At 42.6% G+C, this 21,524-nt stretch overlaps 2 protein-coding genes across 2 annotated transcripts in view; one reads left to right on the plus strand and one right to left on the minus strand.

The window, feature by feature from the left end:
• LOC130272994 (uncharacterized) overlaps positions 1-21,524 on the minus strand; it is a 443,176-nt gene that overhangs the window by 373,417 nt on the left and 48,235 nt on the right. The gene's annotated exons all lie outside the window — the stretch shown is intronic.
• MINDY3 (MINDY lysine 48 deubiquitinase 3) overlaps positions 5,929-21,524 on the plus strand; it is a 201,816-nt gene continuing 186,220 nt past the window's right edge. Inside the window, exon 1 of the mRNA XM_056519090.1 lies at positions 5,929-5,947. The gene's annotated coding sequence lies outside the window, so the exon portion shown is untranslated. The remainder of the gene's footprint in view (positions 5,948-21,524) is intronic.

The following is a 21,524-nucleotide window of genomic DNA, read 5'->3' on the forward strand; positions in this document are numbered from 1 at the left end:
GCAGACAGGCTCCTTTGAACACCTGACTAGTGATGTAATGTCTAAGGCCGCACTGCAACCTGGGAAAACCTGAGACAACACTGTCGAAAATAAACATCGGAACAAAGATCACATAAGAATTGCGAGACCACAGTCACACACAGGTACAAGCACTATATTATAATTTACACTAACTGTACAGTTAAAAAAAATCAACAATACGCCTTTAAGTACAAACTCTAGACAGAACCCTAGCAAGAATTAGGAATCCTAGGGGAGAATTAAAGCCAAGCCTCCATGTTGTGCAATCCTTAAAGACTTCATTTCAGAAGACTCCTAAGCAGCTTAAGGAGCAAGATGGAATCTTGTCATTCTGCGTTTTACTGAGAAGTGTTTACGAGGCACGTAGAGCAGCAATGTGCTTCATCATATGTTGCTTCATTTGGCATCTCCAAGGAGCAAATGGTGGACACCACCGACAAGGAACAAATTCCTGGAATGAGCAGGACTGTGAGGAGGTGGAATATTAAGTCGTATTTTGTAAATGTGTATAATACGCTCCTATGAATTGTTGATAAACTGAATCAAGCCCTCGCCCGAGCCAGATTCAAAAAGTCTCAATAATGCTCAAGGATTAAACAGCGAGGTTTCGGTAATCTTTTTATGTGGTGCCAACATCTCCAGCCACACTGGGTAGAAGAAAAATAGTGTGCGCCAATTATTTTTTAAAGTGAAAATCTAGTTAGCAAATACAGAATTCTGAGTAAATAAAGGGGCATCTGTAATTCAGGATCCTCATCTACAAAAGTCATAGTGGATAGAAGCCACAAAGAATGATTTACTGCCACCCTGCCTGTTAGGGGAATTCTGTCTCAAGTAACAGGATTAACGCAAGAACAGGATGGAACACAGGAAGGGCCACAGGAAGGGCGGGGCTTAGTGTTATGTGCAAGTAGAGTCTTGGCTGTGTATCAGCAAGCTGTGAGCCTGTCTCCATCCTTCAATATGTCATTATTGTACCTGAAAGGCAAATCAAGGCTTTCTTATCATTATCCGTTCAAAGTGAAAAGAAAAAAAAAAGTGGCACTCCCCTATCTGTAGAAATCTTCATATCTTATTTCTAAAAGTGCAAATACAAATATCCAGTGGGAGAACACAATAAATTGCAGGATCGATACATGGCAGCTTAAGCTGTTTCTCGCGTCAACGCGCACTTCTTCGGGTCGCCGGTCCGAAGAAGTGCGTGTTGATGCAACAAATGGCTGTAGCCGCCAGGTGCTGCTCCCGCGATTTGTTATTATGTCCTCCCACTGCACATTTGTGTTTGCACTATTGGAAATAACAGTCAAATAAAAAAGATGGGTGAGTTCCACTATTTTTATTTTTTTTACTGTATATTGTGGAATTTATGAACTGACACACTAGTGTGCACCCCTATAACAGCAGAATATATCGATTGACAGAACTAACTATTGTGAACACTATTTAGAAGTATAGCAGTGCCAAAACCAGCCTTCTTACTATCGAGGTCAAAGTGTAACCCCCTGCTTGCTGTGCTGTTTCTCTAATTTCTGCTCGAATAACACCTTGCAAAGCTAGTATATCAGTAACTCCCTACTTCCCCCACATCTATTAGTAGCTTACTGTGTAAATCCTACCCCAGCACTGTCCAGTCCAGTACACTTTTGTCATGGTACAGTAGTAAGGAGTATGTGTTGTGCTGTGCTGTGACTGGTCAGACAAGTAAGAGAAAGGCAGGACCCTTGTATGTACAATTGAAAAACAGCCCAGCCCTCACCTACCAACTGAAATAAGAAATGACTGTGCACCATGGAAAGGACTCTTACTAAAATTGTCTTGTCACCACTTTAAAGGGTTAATGTAATAAAAACATGCAAGTTTTTAAAGATCTTCTGGTAAAATTTAAACATTATCAACGAGCCACAAAGACCAAACCTAAAGGGGTCGTCCGGTACAAAATAACTTATCCCGATCCTTAAGATAGGGGATAAGTGTCTGATTGCTGGGGGTCAGACCGCTGGGATATTCCGTTGGAAAACTATTTTTTTTCTAATCAACTGGTGCTAGAAAGTTATGCAGATTTATAAATTACTTCTATTAAAAAATCTTAATCCTTTTAGTACTTATCAGCTGCTGTATGATCAAGAAGTAGTTTTGTAGTTCTTTACAGTCTGACCACAGTGCTCTCTGCTGCCACCTCTGTCCATGTCAGGAACTTTCCAGAGCAGGAGAGATTTGCTATGGGGATTTGTTCCCGCTGTGGACAGTTCCTGACATAGACAGAGGTGTCTGCAGAGAGCACTATAGTCAGACTGAAAAGGACTGCAAAACTTCTTCTGGAGCATACAGCAGCTGATGAGTACTGGAAGGATTAAGATTTTTAAATAGAAGTAATTGACAAATCTGTTTAACTTTTTGGCACCAGTTGATTTTTTAAAATTTTTTTCCTCTGGAGTACCCCATTAAGAAAAACAAATGTTGCCTAAAACGTTAAAAAGAACGCCATAGCAGGCACCAGAAACATTGAAGGAACGTAGAAGCTGATAAAAAAAAAAAGCAGGAAGAAAAAAAAAAGAAATGACACAGTATAAATCAGCCTAATAGTGAAGAAAAGAATTGCAGGTTCACCGGGTTGGTCTAGGATAAATTATCAGATCGGCTGGGACAGAGGAAGCTATTAATCAGCAGTTTCCTACATGAGGGTCAATGGATAGAGATAAATCTAAATGGTTGAGGTGCGGTGGGCCGATGGGGGGGGGGGGGGATCATATATGCAAAAATAAATTAGGGAGAGTAATCCTGGAGTAGTGTGTGCAGAACGGAAATATACAGGGCTCCTAAAGCAAATGAAAATCCAAAAATAATGTCAAAAGCAGAAGGAAGGTATGAAATACACTCAGCAGCAAGTGAGGAAAACAGCCCAGAAGAGCTAGCAGGAGAAATGACTGCGCCTTTGCAACATGGAAATCCACTTATTAAGCATAAAACATCCTAATGAGTCGCTGGAAATAAATGGACTAATGTCATATACAGATGATTTCTAGGGCAGTCAATAGACTGCTTTCCCCTCTTTAATAGATTAATGGCGGATTAAAAAAAATTCACACAATGCTACTTGGCTGCCATCTGGTGGTAGAAAGTGAAAATGACACCCTCTACCCGTTATTCTAAGTAAATGGTAAATCATTCAATTCTGCGATGTTTTCCTATAAGCATGAAGAAACAAATAAATATGCGTGCTCCTCTGTGACTTGTAAAGACGGAATAGAAACCGCAATGGAATGACGGCTCGGCTCCTACATTAGATTTATTACGAAAATCATTGCAGCTCTGCCAAAGGCCTGTGACAAGTGGGCACTTTTTTTTTCTCCTCCTGAAAGCGTAACTGGATTACAATGACGTGAATATATTTTGCCTTCCCCTCATGCCTCATGTATCTTACTCAAGGCTTAGTATTCTGCGGCAGGAGCTCCCATGACACCATAGCAGGGAACAAAAGACTGTAAATATTGTGTTATTTCAGATTAAAGAAGAAATGCTTATAGGGCTTAAAGACAACCTGTCACGATGAAAATGCAGCCTAGTCTGCAGGAACCATGTTATAGAGCAGGAAGAGCTGAATAGATGGATATGTATTACTGTGGGAAAACATTCAGTCAAACTTGTCATTTATTAAAGGGTACCTTTCTTCAATAAACATTTTGATATATTATAGATTAATGTAGGCAGAATAACTTTCCAATTGCATGTTATTAAAAAATATGCTTCTATGTAATTTTCCACTTTGAAAAAATGACCACTAGAGGTCTCCCTACCAGTACAGGCCGCAAGCCGTTTTTATAGATTTCAGACTCCTGCTGGAGTCCTAAATCTCAGACAAGCTCAGCTGGCAGCTCTGAATCTTCTCTCTGTTTACAACTGCATGTGCAGAGAAAAGAAAGATTGGAGCTCAGATAGTAAAATAAATGAGGGCATGCAGAAAGGCAAAGTCAGGAGTATGCCCTGCTGTGCTATGAGCACAGTGCTGGCTCCTGTCTGGTGCGGAGCTTGTCTGAGTCTCGGCTGCAGTCTGAGATTTAGGACTCCAGCATGAGTCTGAAATCTATAAAAACAGCTTGTGGCCAGGACTGGTAGGGAGACCTCTAGTGGTCATTTTTTCTAAGTGGAAAATTAAACAGAAAGAAGCTAATTTTTTTTAATAACATGCTATTGGACAGTTGTTCTGCATACATTAATCTATAATATATGAAAACATTTTTTTGATGAAAAGTACCCTTTAATGTAAATCTCTGCTCGTTCTGCAGTCCAGTGGGTGTGTCCTACAGACTAGCGACATCAAGGAAGGCTGCAGTCAATAAGGACCACCCACTGGACTCCAAAGTCAAAATGGAGATAAATAAAACTATATATCAATCTGCTCAGCCCCTCCTTCTCTATTAAACACTGCCTGTAGACTGGACTGCATTTTGAACACGAAAGGCGCCAATGTGGGTTCATGAAATGAGCCCCTTATTGATATTTGAAATATCACTGTCAGTACGGATTTGAAAATATATACCCCAAATCGGAGAGTCAGTGTCAGCAGAAGAAGTCCAGCAGACTCTTGGTTATGTTGAATAAATCTGCTTTTATTCTAATAAAATTGAGTAGGTCTAATAACGCGTTTCGAAAGGACAGCACCCCCTTCATCAGACTGACATACAGTTACACACAACATAGAGGGTATTTATGGGTAGAAAACTGGCGCAAGAAAGAGGCAGGAGGGGCACCTTCTGACTTTTGGGCACCAGTTTTCAAGCCATAAATACCCTGTGTGTTGTGTGTAACTGTATGTCAGTCTGATGAAGGGGGTGCTGTCCTTCTGCATCATTAAACCTAATCTAAAAGTATGAAAAAGGCCGATTTATTCAGCATATCCAAGAGACTGCTGGACTACTTTTGCTGACACTAACTGCACTACTGTCGGGTTACTGCAGTGCCTACCAAAAAGGGTCATCTTTTTGCCTCCCATTTGCTCTACAATAGGATATCATTTCTTCTAAGCTCCTGTGATCCTAAGGGGCAAGTAGAGGCCTCCAGACACACATAAATGTTCCAGGCTTACTCTCTGGCTTAAATCCTGGTTTCTCTCTTTTTATGGCTCATGTTTCCCTTGTTTATGTATGCAGTTCACTGAAGAGGAGGCTGTGTTACCTTACTTGCCCTCACATCTCATGTGGGAACTTCCTCCCTCTCTCCTCAGAGCTGATAACTGGCTTCCCTGTACGCCAATGCTCTGTAACATGCTCCCGGCTCACACAGCAGGCTGATTGACAAGCCAGGAGCCTGCACAGAGCCCTGCTTGTCCTGCCCCCACTTTCTGTTATTTGTCTCTGCACAGAGACACACAGCTGCAGAGACCGTGTTCTAGATAGCAAAGGGACCCCTAGTGGTAAGAAGTACAGAGCATTTCGTCACCCAAAAATACACATTTTTTAACCAATGCATATTAAAAACATACATATAATGGTATTATCTACTGTGCATAACAAAAAATGTTTTTACAAAAGTTTTTGCCTATTAAAGAATGTATTTTTGCCAAAAAAAAAAAAAAAAAAAGCATGAAGAATAGCATGAGATAATACACTGGGTGCCATTCTTTAGGTCTCTTCTGAATGATGTAAAAGGGGTTTTACCATGAAGATTAATAAAAAATAATATATGTATAACACTTCATAATTCCCCATGTGTCCTCTCTGTTTTGCCCTGTTTCCCTTGGTTACGACCATCCTAGGGCATTTACTGAGATGGTTGACCATGCTTAGTTCAACTACATATTGCTTGTTAGTCTTTATTGTGTATGTAAGCATGAGGGATTGTGGGAAAGTGTGTGCTCGGTTGCCTGGCAACAGAAGTGTCACAGTTCAGAGAGGAAACCAGGAAGAAGTACAACAGTACAGGGATGGAGGTTATTTTACCTAAAAGACACCACACTTGTACTACTTTACATAAACAACTTTCCTGCCAACAACTTTTCTTTGTGGGGAAAACACTTTAAATAGATCAGATGTCAAATTGTAAACTCCTAAAGCTGCCAAGATAAAATATTACCGACTCGTTCTATGAAAGTAGTAAACAACGTAAAAACTAATTTTTAAGAGAGAGTCTGTACGTAATAGATTGGTTAGATTGGTTGGACTGTCGAACCCTCTGCCAAGTTTATGGAAAACCGTAAAAATTTAATAACCGCATAAAAGAAACACAAAGATTGTGTTCTTTAAATCACCGTTAATAGGAAAAACTATCATCAGCATGAAGGGAATATTAAACAGATATAGAACTAACCGAGACATATAAAGGAAGGAACCAACAAGATAATAACTAATAAAGCTCTAATTTAGGTGAGACCAAACTCAGGAAGTGCGTGCGGGACATGGAAAGGCACAGCTCTCGCAGGCTTCAGTGACATCGTGCCTGCTGGGGAACGCCCGCTTTCGCCTGCTGGGAGCTCACACAATGTGAGCAAAGGGAAAGGTATGATACAGAGCTTTTTAACCCCTTGTGGACTCGGGGTTTTTCCGTTTGCGCACATTTGATTTTTCCTCCTTTGCCTTTTAAAAACCATAACCCTTTCAATTTTGCCAAACACAAATCAGAGGGCACTGCTGTAAAGAGGGACCAACACCTATATCCCAGCTGTATAACAGCATATAATATGGAGCCCAACGAACTGTCACTGTGGCCACGAAGAGTCCTAGTGTCCCTGATTCCGGGAGTGCTGGGGACCAAGAAATCCAACGTCGCTCAACAATACACAAATAGAGAAAAACAGGTACCCGCAATCACCGCAAGGAAACAGCAGACCGACTCTCCTGGACTCTAGGATATACCCGGCATCAAGCTGGCAGCAGGGCGCTCACAGTGGAGGTCGACTGCCGGCAAAGTTTCGCGCAAGACGCGCTTCTGCCGGCCTCGTACATACGTTCATACGAGTCCGGAAAAAGCGCGTCTTGTGCGAAACTTTGCCGGCAGTCGCCTCCAATCTGAGCGCCCTGCTGCCAGCTTGATGCCGGGTATACCCTAGAGTCCAGGAGAGTCGGTCTGCTTTTTCCTTGCGGTGAGTGCGGGTACCGGTTTTTCTCTATTTGTGTAACCTTTCAATTTTGCACCTACAGGCTAATATGATTGCTTTTTCTTTGATGATATTACAAAGTAGAATTGGTGGCGCAGTCATTTTCCCCAAAAATCTACGGCAAAACAACAACAAAAAATAAAAATCATTGTGCGATAAATTAAAAAAAAAAAACGCCATTTTGTAAATTGTGGGGGCTTCCATTTCTATGCAGTGCATTTATCGGTAAAAATGACACCTTATCTTTATTCTGTAGGTCCATACGATTAAAATGATACCCTACTTATATAGGTTTGATTTTGTCGTACTACTGGAAAAAATCATAACTACATGCAGGAAAATTAATACGCTTAAAAATGTCATATTATGACCCCTATAACTTTTTTATTTTTCCGCATACGGGGATGTATGAGGGCTCATTTTTTGCGCTGTGATCTGAAGTTTTTATTGGTATAATTTTTGTTTTGATCAGACTTTTTGATCGCTTTTTATTTATTTTTTATGGTATAAAAAGTTATATTTTTATAGTTTGGGCATTTACGCATGCAGCGATACCACATGTCTTTATATTTATTTTTATTTACACAGTTGTTTTTTAAATGGGAAAGGGGGTGATGCAAACTTTTATTAGGGAAGGGGTAAATTAATCATTGGTAACTTTTCTTTTTCTACTTTAGACGCGGCGATCAACTTTGATTGCCTCGTCTAAAGGATTAATACCAGACATCACCGCGATCGGTGATGTCCTGTATTAGCCACAGGTCCCGACTATCGTTAGCTGCCAGGACTGACCCGATATGCCGCAGGGTCACCGCATGACCCCGCGTTAAATCGCGGGAGCAGGGCGTACAGGCACGCACTGCATCCCCAAGAGGTTAAAGCTCGGAGATTTTTTTTTTTAAGGGCAGGAGGGGTGTTAGGAGTAGTTAGGGAATATAATCCGAGTTAGTTTTGAACATATGGTTTGATGACAGGTACTCTTTAAAAATTATTTACAAATAAAAATCTGAAAGGAGTTCAGTGCATGTTTTCCACCCACTTTCCTGTAAACCCCCTAACAAAGACCTGGTGCCACAAATTTTCTTCACAAATCACATTTTCAAGTCACAGAAATAGTAAGTAGGGTTCACTTGTCTGCAATTTAATCTCAGTACAAATACACCTATTCTCTGGGGGCCTCAGAGTTTGTTGAAAGGCAGTAATGAATAAACAGCCGCATGAAGACCAAGGAGCTCACCAAACAGGTCAGGTATAAAGTTGTGGAGAAGTACAGAGCATGGTTAGGTAAAAAGAAAAGCCATTGTTGAACATGAGCCACAAGAAATTTTATTTGGAGTTTACCACTAGCCATGTGGGAGACACAGCAAAACCTGGAAGAATGTGCTCTGGTCAGATACGCCCAAAATGTTACTTTTTGGCTAATATGGTATGGTGTGGCAGAAACCCAGCTTACATATGCATTCAACAGATGGCATCTTTTTTTGTTCTCATTATAGAGCTTGTGTCACAAAAAAAAAAAAGTTATTTTTGCCATTTCAAAGTACTGCATGTTGAGTTCATCAAAAGAGGGGGAGGGGGATTACAAAGTAGGGTGAATACTTATGCAGGGCACAGTATAGAAGACCAAGCATAGACTGTGTCTGGTTTATTAAAGCCTATGGGTATGCTACTGTATACATCAGAATACCTTATCAATACCACCCCAATGTACACAGGTGGCGGTGGAGACCCGAAACATAACTTTTGTTTATTTTCAGTACATATATATATATATATACACACACACACACACATATACAGCAGTGTATCCGGTGTTGCCTGGTCTTCCTACCTAAGCCCTGTAGGAGAGGGCAAGAAACAATGATGTTTTGTCCTCTTATCCCGACCTTATGTTCTCTCGGCAGGTCAGAATGAGCTGTGATGAAGAATTTGTAGGCCAAAAATAGGAGGGGGCATGGCTTTGCAGGGGTGTGGAGTGTGGGAGGGGGAGTGGCTTGCAAGCTGGAAGGATACATTCACCTGGAGATACGGAGATTGTGGAGTAAGGTGAGGCTGAGCTGTGGTGAAGAAATTGTGGTTGAAGGACCTGTGATAAGAATGTATTTGAGGTCATGGCTTGCAGGAGAGGTGTGGATTGTGAGCTGGACGGACACACTGACAGATGTAGATTGGAACTTGTGGAGTAAGATACCGGACGTCCCATAGACTCGCATAAGGCTTTAGACAAAAACCTTGAAGCAGTCAGCAAAAGCTGATAATGGTTTTCTGTTGCTTAATTGACAGCTTTGCCATATAGACTAGGGCAAAATCTACAGAGTCATCTCATTATTGTTAGTGGGTTAATGATGGCTCTATTGTAAATGAGCAGTTAAAGGGGTACTCCGGCCCTAAGACATCTTATCCCCTATCCAAAGGATAGGGGATAAGATGCCTGATTGCAGAGGTCCCGTCGCAATCCTTCATGCAGCACCCCACTATCATCAGCCTGTCAACCCCACTATCATCTGATGAATCACGATCACAGGGCTGGAGTATCGTGACGTCACAGCTCCGCCTCCGTGTGACATCATGCTCCGCCCCCTCAATGCAATGTGTGATAGCCGCCATGCCCCCTCCCACACGCTTGCATTGAGGGGGCGGAGCATGACGTCACGATACTCCAGCCCCGTGATTCATCAGACCCGGAGCGATGTTCGCTCCGGAGGCTGATGATAGCGGGGTGCTGCATGAAAGATTGCGGGGGTCCCCAGCAGCAGGACCCCCGCCATCAGGAATTTTATCCCCTATCCTTTGGATAGAGGATAAGATAAGATGTCTTAGGGCCGGAGTACCCCTTTAACATAAAAGACATGTTAGCACCACTACATTCATAGAAGAGGCTTCTGTCCATTCCCTGGTGTCCAGGGGAGGGGCTGTACTCCATCACTTTATTAAAATTGTAATTCCACATGGGACAGAGTAGCTGGGAATTTGAGCAGGAATTGCTGGGGATTTGTTTGTGCAGCTTTTGGCTTTCAGTGCATGATGGGAATTGTGGTTTTACAACAGCTGGGTGAATGCTGCACTAGGGAAATGGGGAAAAATAAAGCATGTAATGCGTCATCAATATCCGTGGCAGATGATTTCTGCCACTATAAGCACCCGACCTTTTTCTGTGAATTGACGCCAATTTATTTTAGTTGCCATAAAGTATGAACACTTTGCTGCACCATATATACAAACAATAAAGAGAGGAAGTGTGTATCACCAATATGGCTTCTCCCAAGGAAATCTTCAAAAAGATAAAAAAATTAAAATAAAAACAGCATAAAAAAACACCATCATTTCTCTTCTAGACAACGAAAGGAATATGACATACATGAGACTAGAGATTTTGTGTACCAACGATATTGATAGTATCTGGAATTGCCCTTTAAGAAGCTCATTTTAAGCCAACCACAACTTTTCTTCTTAAGAAAAAAAAAAATCTTGGATGACTAAAACCACCCATAATATATTCATGATGGAAGCGTTCAGCTAACCTCCAGTGATAAATATGCAGACAGGAGACAGGAGCTTGGAGAATTAAGAGGTTTAAAGCCCATCCATAAAGTGTGAAGACGCCTCACATATGTAAATTGTGCCGGTAGACGGAGTGTCAGAGAGAAGAGACAATGTAATCCCAACACTTCATCAATCTACAGCTTTGGCCGCAGATAACAGATTCCTGGAGACACTATTTACATGTTTGATCAATTCCATCAGTGTCAAATATGCAAATGGCCCAAGAAGTGTTGGGAGTTTTATGTCTGGCAAGACACGGCCATCTCTAACACAGATGGTGGAAAATACGAGACAAACGTCTGCAACGGCTGTAGACATTCATGTACAAAGGGAATGATAGCGTGTGTGGTTAAATGTACAGAAAAGTCAAAATGTTTGGATTTTACATTTTTGGGGGATTGGGTTGGGATGGTAGATGATCAATGCTGATGACTGTCAGATGTGATCGATGGCCAACCTTAAAAAGGGACACTAACGTCTGGTTCTGCCTAAAAGTGTGGTTGATGCTGATCACATGGATCTTTTCCGTTTTTTGCTATATCACTCCATTCCGGACATACACATGTACCTTAAAATACAAATATGTAAATCAGTCTCTCTGGCACATTGATTACGTTCCCTAGCCCCTTGGTGCACTGCTACTTCCGCCCAGCTAGTGCCTGACAAATGCCAAAGGCGGGAGTAGCAGTGCACCAAGGGGCTAGGGAACGTAATCAATGTGCCAGAGAGACTGATTTACATATTTGTATTTTATGGTACATGTGTATGTCCGGAATGGAGTGATATAGCACAAAACAGAAAAGATCTATGTGATCAGTGTTTATAACTTTAACACAGAGCCCTGCTGAAGTGGGCCCTAATGCATGTGCCCATAATAAATATTCACAAATTTCCACATCTGAAGCATCACTGTGCCGATTCCACACTACACCTGAAAACGGTGAGAGTAAACCTGGCTCTCTTTGACAAAGTAGTGTCTGTTGAACTCAAAGATGGGCACATTTCGTGATTTATTGATGCTCTGGGCCAGCCTCAGGTGCCTTTTATCTTGGGGAATACTAAAGATTCAGGCAGGAAGTATCCAGTCTGTCCAATCTGTTTTGCCTCTTATGCTAAAGTCTTAAAGGATAGTATCATTAAAAAAAAACATATCCCCTATCCAAAGGATAGGGGATAAGTTTTAGATCGCGGGGGATCCGAGCAATGTGGCCCCTTGCAATCTAGTGTTTGGAGCCCCTCAATGGGAAAGCCTTTTGACAATCTTCGGCTCTCCCATAAAGCTATATGACGCACCCCTGTGATGAAGAGCCGGGCTCCGAACAGCAGATCGCAGGGGGGGGCCACAGCACTCGGACCCCCTGCGATTTAAAACATATCCCCTATCCTTTGGATAGGGGATATGTTTTTTTTCATGATACTTCTCCATTAAGACTTTAGCATAAGAGACAATACAGATTGGACAGACTGGATATTTCCAGCCTGAATCTTTAGTATTCCCCAAGATAAGAGGCACCTGAGGTGTCTGGCAGCCGCATAGGCTCCCCTTTCTCCACAGTATTAACACGACTGTTCAGCCAAGACGAAACTCTCATAACAACAATTACTCTATTTTTAGTCAGCTTTAAGCTGAAATCTCAAGAGAAATCTCCTCCCCACCACCCAGTATGAACACCAAGGCCTCCTCCAATTAACAGAAGAGACGGTAGATTGAGCGTATAGCCTTTGCGTTGTTGAGCCAAACCAGGTCTTTCAATTAAAAAACACGCATCGTCCAAATATCAAAAAAACAAAAACATGCCAGAAACAACACAGTAAATGCCTCCGATGACCCGTGACCTGCTCATCCCTCTGCGATATTTGTCAGTTCTGGTCTTTTGTGATCCAAGCAGCAGGAACACAATAAGACAAATGCTACATGTTGGGAGGAAACTGGATATAATTACGGGGTAAAGAAAAGCCGGACTACTGTACATCTGACCACAAATCCTCCTGCTGAAGAATAAAGAATGACAGGAGGGAGAAGAAAGGCTGAGAAATCATTAGTGCTAGATAGATGTTTAGTCCGACTAAAGACAAAGTCTCTTTGTTCGGCCCAGCGGCCTCCAAAAGAAAGGGAGTGTAGGACGCCGGTATGCGGGCAGAGATAACCCGGCTCCCATACAAATGATAAAATGGCCGCGCTAAAGACCAGTGCGCCGTCTGATTAGGACGTCCCTTTGTCACAATCGATGCTCACAGCTTCTCGCCCCTATCTGAGCATTAATCCGCCGCTGACTGAAGCCTTTGACGCCGATAAGATGAAATGAAAAAAATAAAAGGCGACTACTGCCAGAGCAACATTAAAATAGAGTACTACTGCTCACAGCCGGGCTTTTCATTCACTAACACTGATAAGGCGGCTCTATTATCATCCCCGAAATGCAGAATAAGCAATAAACTAGAAATGTGTTACAATGCTGAGGTTTTTATCTAAGGACAGGACTGCAACCATGAGCGTAAGTTAAAGTTTACAATGGGAACTTAAGAAAAGGGGAAAGTGTGAAGGGGGACTGGGAGAGGTACAGCTTAAAAATCATAACCAAAAAAAGTAATGCGGAATCGATAAAAAACGTTATCTATGGCACCGCCAGGAATATGCGCTTACAAAGGCACTACACGCTCAATAAGAAATGTAAGAAAAATGCTTCTCCTTAAAGGGGTACTCCACCCCTAGACATCTTAGCTCCCCAGCAATGCATTGAGGGGTCGTGACCGTGCACCGGATGTCTGGGGTGCTGCAGCCGCGATCTGGGGATGTCTAGGGGTGGAATACCCCTTTAAGGTGCCATACACGTAAGACAGTTGTTCAGCTGACACATAACTCTTCAGATCTCCTACCCCAAGAGAAGTGAACGAACAGCTTAGTTGTGCCAGCATGTATTCGGAAGGGAGGGGGATATCTGTTGCTAGACTCCTCTGGTGGTAACTTATCTCCTAATGAACAAAGACTAGTTCAAAATTCAACATGCCCAGATCCTTTTCTTCCACGGTATCATCTGTCGGGGGAAGAGTTGGAAGGCCCTCAATATGCATTAGATGGCCAGCTGGCCATGCCAAAATCTGCAGGTTTTGTCAACATATATCTAATGAGATGTATTGGGCCTTAGATTCAATACAAAAAGGCAAAAATCAGATTAGCTAAAGCATTTACAGCTTATGGGAGGGGGGGGGGGGGTATAGATTGTGTAAAGTGGCTGGAGAGGGACAGAGGCAAATAGACTCACCAGGACAGGGCTACAGGGGCTTGTAGTGAGTGTTGTATGTCACCCAGGGCTTGATTAAGAGCTTACACTGCTTACTACTGCTCTAGAATGTCATGCTTCTGCAGGTGTGCTATAGAGATATAGAGCAGAACTCTCCCCTCCTCTGAGAGTCTGCATTGTTTAGGAGACCTCATAGAGACTAGTTTCTCTTCAGGGACAACTGAAAACTAGATATGGGGGGAGATTTATCAAAACCTGTTCAAAGGAAAAGTTGTCCACTTGCTCTGGACAACTCCTTGTTAAAAATGAAAGCAGCAAGCTGATTGGTTGCTATGGGCAACTGGGCAACTTTTCCTTTGCACAGGTTTTGATAAATCTCCCTCATGGTGCCTGCAGAGGGGAAAACTGGTGAAACATTGCATATATAAGTTTTAAGGCCTTCATACACAGAAGGTCAACTGTTCATGCCATAATCTGCAGGTTTAGTCAAAAGGTTTAGTATGGAAGGGGGGGGGGGGGGGGGGGGTGGGACTTAAACTCAATCACTCTCCAAAAACTGATCAAATTAGCACAAAGTCAGATCAGCTCACTGATGGATCAAGTTATGGCTGCCCATGTAAGTTTATGGAGAGGGGGGATATGGCATGAGAGAGACAGAGGCAGAGGGACTCACAGGGACAGAGCAACAGCAGCTTGTGGTTTTACAGCTTACCCTGCTGTATAATGTCCTCCATGCTGCTGCTTCTACTGTGGGTGGGCTTTAGAGATATATGGCAGCCATATCACCTCCTGTGTGTGTGCAGTGTATGGGAGTCATCATAGAGGCTAGTCTCTACCCAGTAGCTCAGGAACAACAAATTAGATACTGTGCCTGCAACTGGTAAAACAAAAAACATAAAAAAACATAACAAAAAAACAAAAATGTCATTGATAAGTTATATAATGGCCAGAAATAATGCTTCTACCTAAAAATATTTATCAGTGACTGATGCATTTCAGATACTAATATCACAATCATGTCCTTCTGCATCACGCAGCACTCCTACATTACTGATGTTATGATGTAAGATGAGAGATGAATCAAATACAAGAAAGCTTTATAGAGGCGACTAATGTAACGTGATCACCTGTAATTCTAAGCGCGGTATAATTCACTTTTTACCAGGCAGTTCTTTCCCATCTACCCATCTCCCACTCCCATCCTGCAGCCATGTAGTGGATGCGGGGCCGACCATAACTCACACGCGGACCCAGCGTCCTCTGACAACTCATTATTTGTGTTGCAATCATTTCCTGTGGAGATACTTGTTCAATTTGCTGCTACTGCTGTGAAATTCGGTCCACTACACAGACAGGACAAATACTTCAAATGCTATTTAAAAAAAAAAAGTTAACTATTTATGCTGCTGACCCATGGCAGGCATTAGTATGAGAAGCGTAAATCCTGCACAGTCAGATCCTTCGGATCTCAACATATACATTAAATGTTATCTAAAAGCAACAGGGATGAACCATAGGGAATAAACGTAGAACAATAAGTAAACTAGTGATAATGTATCAAGATTTCCACTTACCATTCTATTTAGTGACAATATCTGGGAAAGTTGGGTTATATCCAATAATGGGCATGGTTATAGCTCCTATCTATATGGAGAAAATTGTTGGTACCCTTCTGTTAAATGGTCATTAACCACTTGGGGACGCAGGGCATATAGGCTTGCCCTGCATGCCCGATCCTCAAGGACCCAGGGCGTACAGGTACACCCGTGGGAATTTCGGTCCCCGCCACTCACCGGGTGGGGACTGGACCAGGATGCCTATTGAAATCATTCAGCAGGCATCCCAGCACAGTGCTGAGAGGGGTTCTAAGGATACAAACTGGCGATCTGCGGCGATTCCGGGTCATGGGGGGGGGGGGCACAGTCAGAGGTGAAATATACACCACCAATCATCATCCGTACTGTCCTGGGAGGTGGCAGTGTTGCCATGGCCCCCCCACCATCACCACCACCGCCACCACCACCACCACCAGGACAGCTGTGATTGGGAGGTCGCAGTGACAATCATATTGTATGAGGAGGGGGGAGGAGAGCAAGAGCATGCTGCTCCATTCTGATCAGCACCATTTTGTGTCTGGTGCTGAGCAGGATGGAGCCCCGTGCTGCATCTCCCCCCTCAGAGTAAAAAAAGAAAAAAGAAAAAAAAAGTGCCATCCGACATTGTTATGTGCCCCCTGGCACAATAGCGTTTAGGGAAAGCTTTAGTTAGGCAGGCACAGTTTCTTAATTACATTTTTTTTCCAGCGTACCGTCTGTAGGTGTCCACAGCACCTTTAGCCGGGTAACCCGGGCCCTACAGGGTCGCTGCGGACTGCCCCCAGTGTTTTTTTTGGGGGGGGAAACAGACTTTTTTTTTTTTGCTAAACTGTGTGGCCGTCCCTCTTCCATATAAAAGAGTGTCCGTCACCGTTTGCTAAACCCCACCCGCCGCTGATCAGTCCTGTAGTACTGATCAGCATTTTTTGTGGTGCAGGCGCTTTTTCTTTTTTTTTTTTTTTTTGCACCTTTAGTCGGTCCGTGCCACCAGAAGCAGGCCTGTGCTGTGTGGATGGACCATACCTGTGTGTTCGGCCTGCCTTACCGCTGTCAGTGATTTATCACTGATCAGCGTTTTTTTGGGGGGTTTCAGGCAGGTGCTTTTTTTCGGGTTTTATATGTTTTTTTATAAAATTTTTGGGCTTTTTTGTGTGGGGGTCTGTGTACAAGTGTCCAGACCTCCCCACCTGACTTCTGCGCCCCCTGCTGCCACCAAGCGCTAATCAGTGCGCACACCACTGATTAGGTAAAAGCTAAAAGGATTCTAAAAGGCACTCATCTTTGGTGACCGCCAAACAGCGGGTCAGAGCACCTCTGGAACTATGGTCGCCCGGATCATCCCAGGCCAACACTTTGCAGGTGAGGTCCCCCACACTGGAAAGAAGGGACGATCACAAGAGGGGGATTCGGAAGGACACCACCACTCAATGTGACACTTGCCCCGATCATCCGGGCCTCTGCATTAAAAACTGCTTCAGGGAGTATCACACTTCCATGGAGTACTAAATCTATATTCCTTTTCCCTAATTTTAATTCCCCAAAATTCTACTCCAATGTACCACAATCCAGAGTACATTGTCTTCAAAATTTGAAACCTAACCCCCCGAAAAAAAAAATAATAATAAAATAAAAAACCTCTTTCCTAATACCCCTGATAATTTCTTTATTTTTTCCCCCCCAAAAAATGGGTCATGGAACACAGAGTCAACAGCATTGGGGGGTTTACAAGTTGCCTCAAATGCGCAGCGCTCTCTCCCCACCTGAGCGGGTTGCGCATTAGAGGTCACAGGTTAAGGTCGGCCACACACATCACATTCCCAGAATGATGATTCAGAGAATAGGGTTTGGGGCGGGCATCATTTTTACTTTTGGCTGTACTCTGGGTCATCAATCTGGGAAAATAATTGGCATATCAGTTCTAAAATTGCAATTTTCATTTCCCCCAAACTACACTTTATCCATTCCTAGAAGATAAATTTAGGGAACACCCATCTGTTCCAAATCTCCACTTCACCCTATACACCTTCCCTAGGGGGTGTCCTGTCTGTAATAGGCTCACACGTGGGTGTTCCTTTCTTGTATTTCCCTCTGAATGTATGTAACTGTTAGGTCACTAAGAAACATCCGCCTCAAATGCGAAGAGTTCTCGCTGAGCTCTGTCGTATTTCCAGGCGACAATTCGGAGTCACATGTTAGTTGTTCCCAGAAAGATGAAGCAGAGCATAGGTTGAAAATTGCAATTTTCAAAAGCTACCCTTCATCCATTCCTGGAAAATAAATTTAGTAAACACCCGTGCTTTCAAAATTTCCTCTTTACCCCTGTACCCATTCCTCAGGGTGGGTACTTTCTGTAATGGTGTCACATGTGGGTGTTTGTATGTAACCGTCAGCTACTGATATGCCATAGGCCACAAATGCAAACAGATCTCTATGACTTCTGAGCCTTGTTGTGCGCCCGCCCAGCACATTACCCCATACGTGGATGTATTTCCATAGGCAGGAGAAAAAGCCCTACAAAGTTTGTAGCCCAATTTCTCCCATTTCCCTTTTGAAAATGTTAAAAACTGGGTAACCCCAGCATTTTTATGTAAAAAAAAAAATCAAATTTTTCAATTTACGGCCCACTGTTCAAAAAACCTGTGAGGTATAAGTACTCACTGTACCCCTTGTTACCTTCCTTGAGGGGTGTAGTTTCAAAATTGCGGTCACTTGCCGGGGTGTTTTCAGAACCTCAATTATTGCAGTGCAGAACACCACTTTAGGCCTCAAATCCCATCGGTGCTGTCTCAATCCTAAGCCCTGTTTTGCACCTGCATAGTGCTTTACCACCATTTATGGGGTATTTCCTTATTCTGGAGAAATTGGGCTAATAATTTTGAGGAGCTTTTTTTCTCTTACTACTTGTGAAACTAAAAATGTTTTGGTTAATACCAGCAATTCGGTGTTAAAAATCAATTCTTTAACTTTTACGGCCCACTGTTGAAAAAACCTGTGAGGTGTAAGTACTCACTATAACCCTTGTTATATTCCTTGAGAGGTGTAGTTTCTAAAATAGTGTCACATGCTGTTCTTGCACAATGGGGGCTTTGTAAACGTACATGGCCCCCTGACTTCAATTGCAACAAATTTTTCACTCCAAAATACCAATAGCGCTCCTTCTATTCCGAGCATTGCAGTGCGGCCGCAGAGCACTTAACATCCTATTTTCTTTCTCAGGCGAAATTGCACTACAAATTTTGGGGGCTTTTTCCCCTATTACACCATGTGAAAATGAAATAGAACATTTTCATTTTCTCTTCCAAGTTCAATGCAAACCCGTCAAACACCTGTGAGGTGTTAAGTCTCACTGTACCCCTTGTTACATTCTATGAGGAGTGTAGTTTCCCCAAATAGTATGCCATGTGTTTTTTTTGTTTTTGTTTTTGTTTTTTTTTGCTGTTCTGGCACCATGGGGACTTGCTAAATGCAACATGCCCCCCAAAAAACCCATTTCAGCAAAATTCTCTTTCAAAGAGCCAAATTTTGCTCCTTCTCTTCTGAGCATTGTAGTGCACCAGCAGAGCACTTAACGTCCACATATGATTTTTTTTGCGGTTTTGGTACCATGGGGGCTTCCTAAATGCAACATGGCCCCCACAAAGCATGACAGCAAAATTTGTTTTAAAAAATCCCACAGTTGCTTTTTCCCTCTTGAGCTATGTTGTGAGCCCGCAGAGCACTTTATGTCAACATATGAGGTATTTCCATACTCAAGAGAAATTGGTCTAGAAATTTAGGGATTTTTCACCAAGAAATTATGCAAATAACGACGAAAATTTACCGCTATGTTAAAGTAGAATAGGTCATGAAAAAACTCTCTCGGAATCAGAATAAAAGGTAAAAGCATCCCAGATTTATTAATGCATAAAGTGACAGTGGTAAAAATTGCAAAAAAGGTCCGAGTCTTTAAGGTGAAAATGGGCTGACTCCTTAAGGGGTTAAAACTAATTTTTGCTATTGAGCTCCTTATGGTAAATAAAAAATCTTTATAATGTACTTTGTTTAAAAAAAATTAAGTTTTCTATGTTTTATTTGTGTTTAAAAAAGCTGCCACTAGGTGTCTCCCTACTTGTCCAGAGTACATTTACTCCCATTTTTGTACAGACCTTGGACTCCTGCAGGCCTGGCAGAAGTCCAAAATCAGGAAATGCAGTCTGGAGTGCTGAGGGGGGTGTGTGCAGACTTAGCCCATCATAGCTAATCTCACACTGAACTGCTCTGGGATTTGTGTAGCAGAGTGAGGGAGGAAGTTCTCCCCTGTATGGCTTCAGATGATGTCATGCCTGCTGGGGAACGCCCCTTCCCACTCTGTGAATCTGACTGAGACTGAGCAGAAAACACAGAGCAATATCAAAGTAGAAAACTAACAAATACTAAAAATAAAGGCAAGGTGTGGTTTATCATGATGGGGACAGTGAACTGGGAGGATTCTAAAAATCATGAGAAGTACTCTTTAAAGACAGAAAAACCCACAATGCTCCCCAAAATAACTGACAAAAGTAAAAATGAATAAAAATTTACTGAAAATTAACATAAGAATTAGACATTGCTTTAGAATTGTGGTTCAACAGAATCATTTTGAAAAACACAATAATGAACTTGTCCTGGACAAAAATGATGGTACCCTTTAACCCATGGTGTATCCTGAAATTAGCGTCACATTGGTCCCCAAACTTCTTCAGTCGCCTTTTTAGGCCAGGTTCATGCTGCACAATCTGCGGGCAGAAAAATTCAAGCTGGAGATTCTGAGTACTGAATCAGTCGGCGCGCGGACATTGCCGCTCAGATAGAAAGCAATGTCTGCCAGAACATTAAGCAAGTTCAATGATCTGAATGAACTTTTAGATTGGAATTTTCAGTCAGAAATTCTGCAGTGTGAATGGGTTTAAGGAATTTTACTCAAAGGCAGTGAAATTTCCGACCAAAATTCAGAAGTGGGATTCCTGTTGGAAACTCCGTAGTGTGAACTCGGCCTTACAAAGTAAAAAGTAGTCACTGTGCTGTTTGGTATCATGGTGTGGACCACATTGTACATGGACCATAGAAAACCAAGGAGAGAGTTGTCTCAAGAGATTAGAAAGAAACTGATAGACAAACATGTCACATACTATTCAGGAGTATAACGCCTACGGGACTGTAGTCAACCTTCCTGCACAAAAAGAGGAAAACCAATGACAAATCAAAAAGACAGATAATACGAATGGTAACCAAAGAGCCCAGAACAACTTCCAAAGACGTTAGAGATGAACTCTATGGTCAAGGTCCATCATAGTCAGATCCCACTTTGCATCGGTGTAGACCTAATGGAATATGACCAAGGAGGACAACACTGTTGAAAGCAAATTTAAAAAGTGTCTCAGTTTTGTTTTGGGGCATTTTTTATGCATCTGGCACAGGTTATCTTGAACTTGCACAGGGTACAATGAGATCTAAAGACTATCAAGGCATTCTGGAGCAAAATGTGCTACCCAGAGTCAGGAAGCTTGGTCTCAGTAGCAGGTCATGGTTCCTCCAACAGGATAATGACACAAAACACACAGATAAAAACACCCAGAGCAAAACATTGGACTATTGTGAAGTGGCTTTTATGAGCCCTGATCTAGATCCTACTAAACATCTGAAAAAGGAGCTGAAGCCTGCAGTCTGGAGAAGACACCTTCACACCTGAGACAGCTGGAGCAGGATCTTATGAGGAGTGAACCAAGATACCTGCAGTCTGGAGAAGACACCTTCACACCTGAGACAGCTGGAGCAGGATCTTATGAGGAGTGAACCAAGATACCTGCAGTCTCGAGAAGACACCTTCACACCTGAGACAGCAGGAGCAGCATCTTATGAGGAGTGAACCAAGATACCTGCAGTCTCGAGAAGACACCTTCACACCTGAGACAGCTGGAGAAGGATCTTATGAGGAGTGAACCAAGATACCTGCAGTCTCGAGAAGACACCCTCACACCTGAGACAACTGGATCAGGATCATGTGAGGAGTGGGCC

This window comes from Hyla sarda, chromosome 5 (genome assembly GCF_029499605.1).
Source record: "Hyla sarda isolate aHylSar1 chromosome 5, aHylSar1.hap1, whole genome shotgun sequence".
Lineage (NCBI taxonomy): Eukaryota > Metazoa > Chordata > Amphibia > Anura > Hylidae > Hyla > Hyla sarda.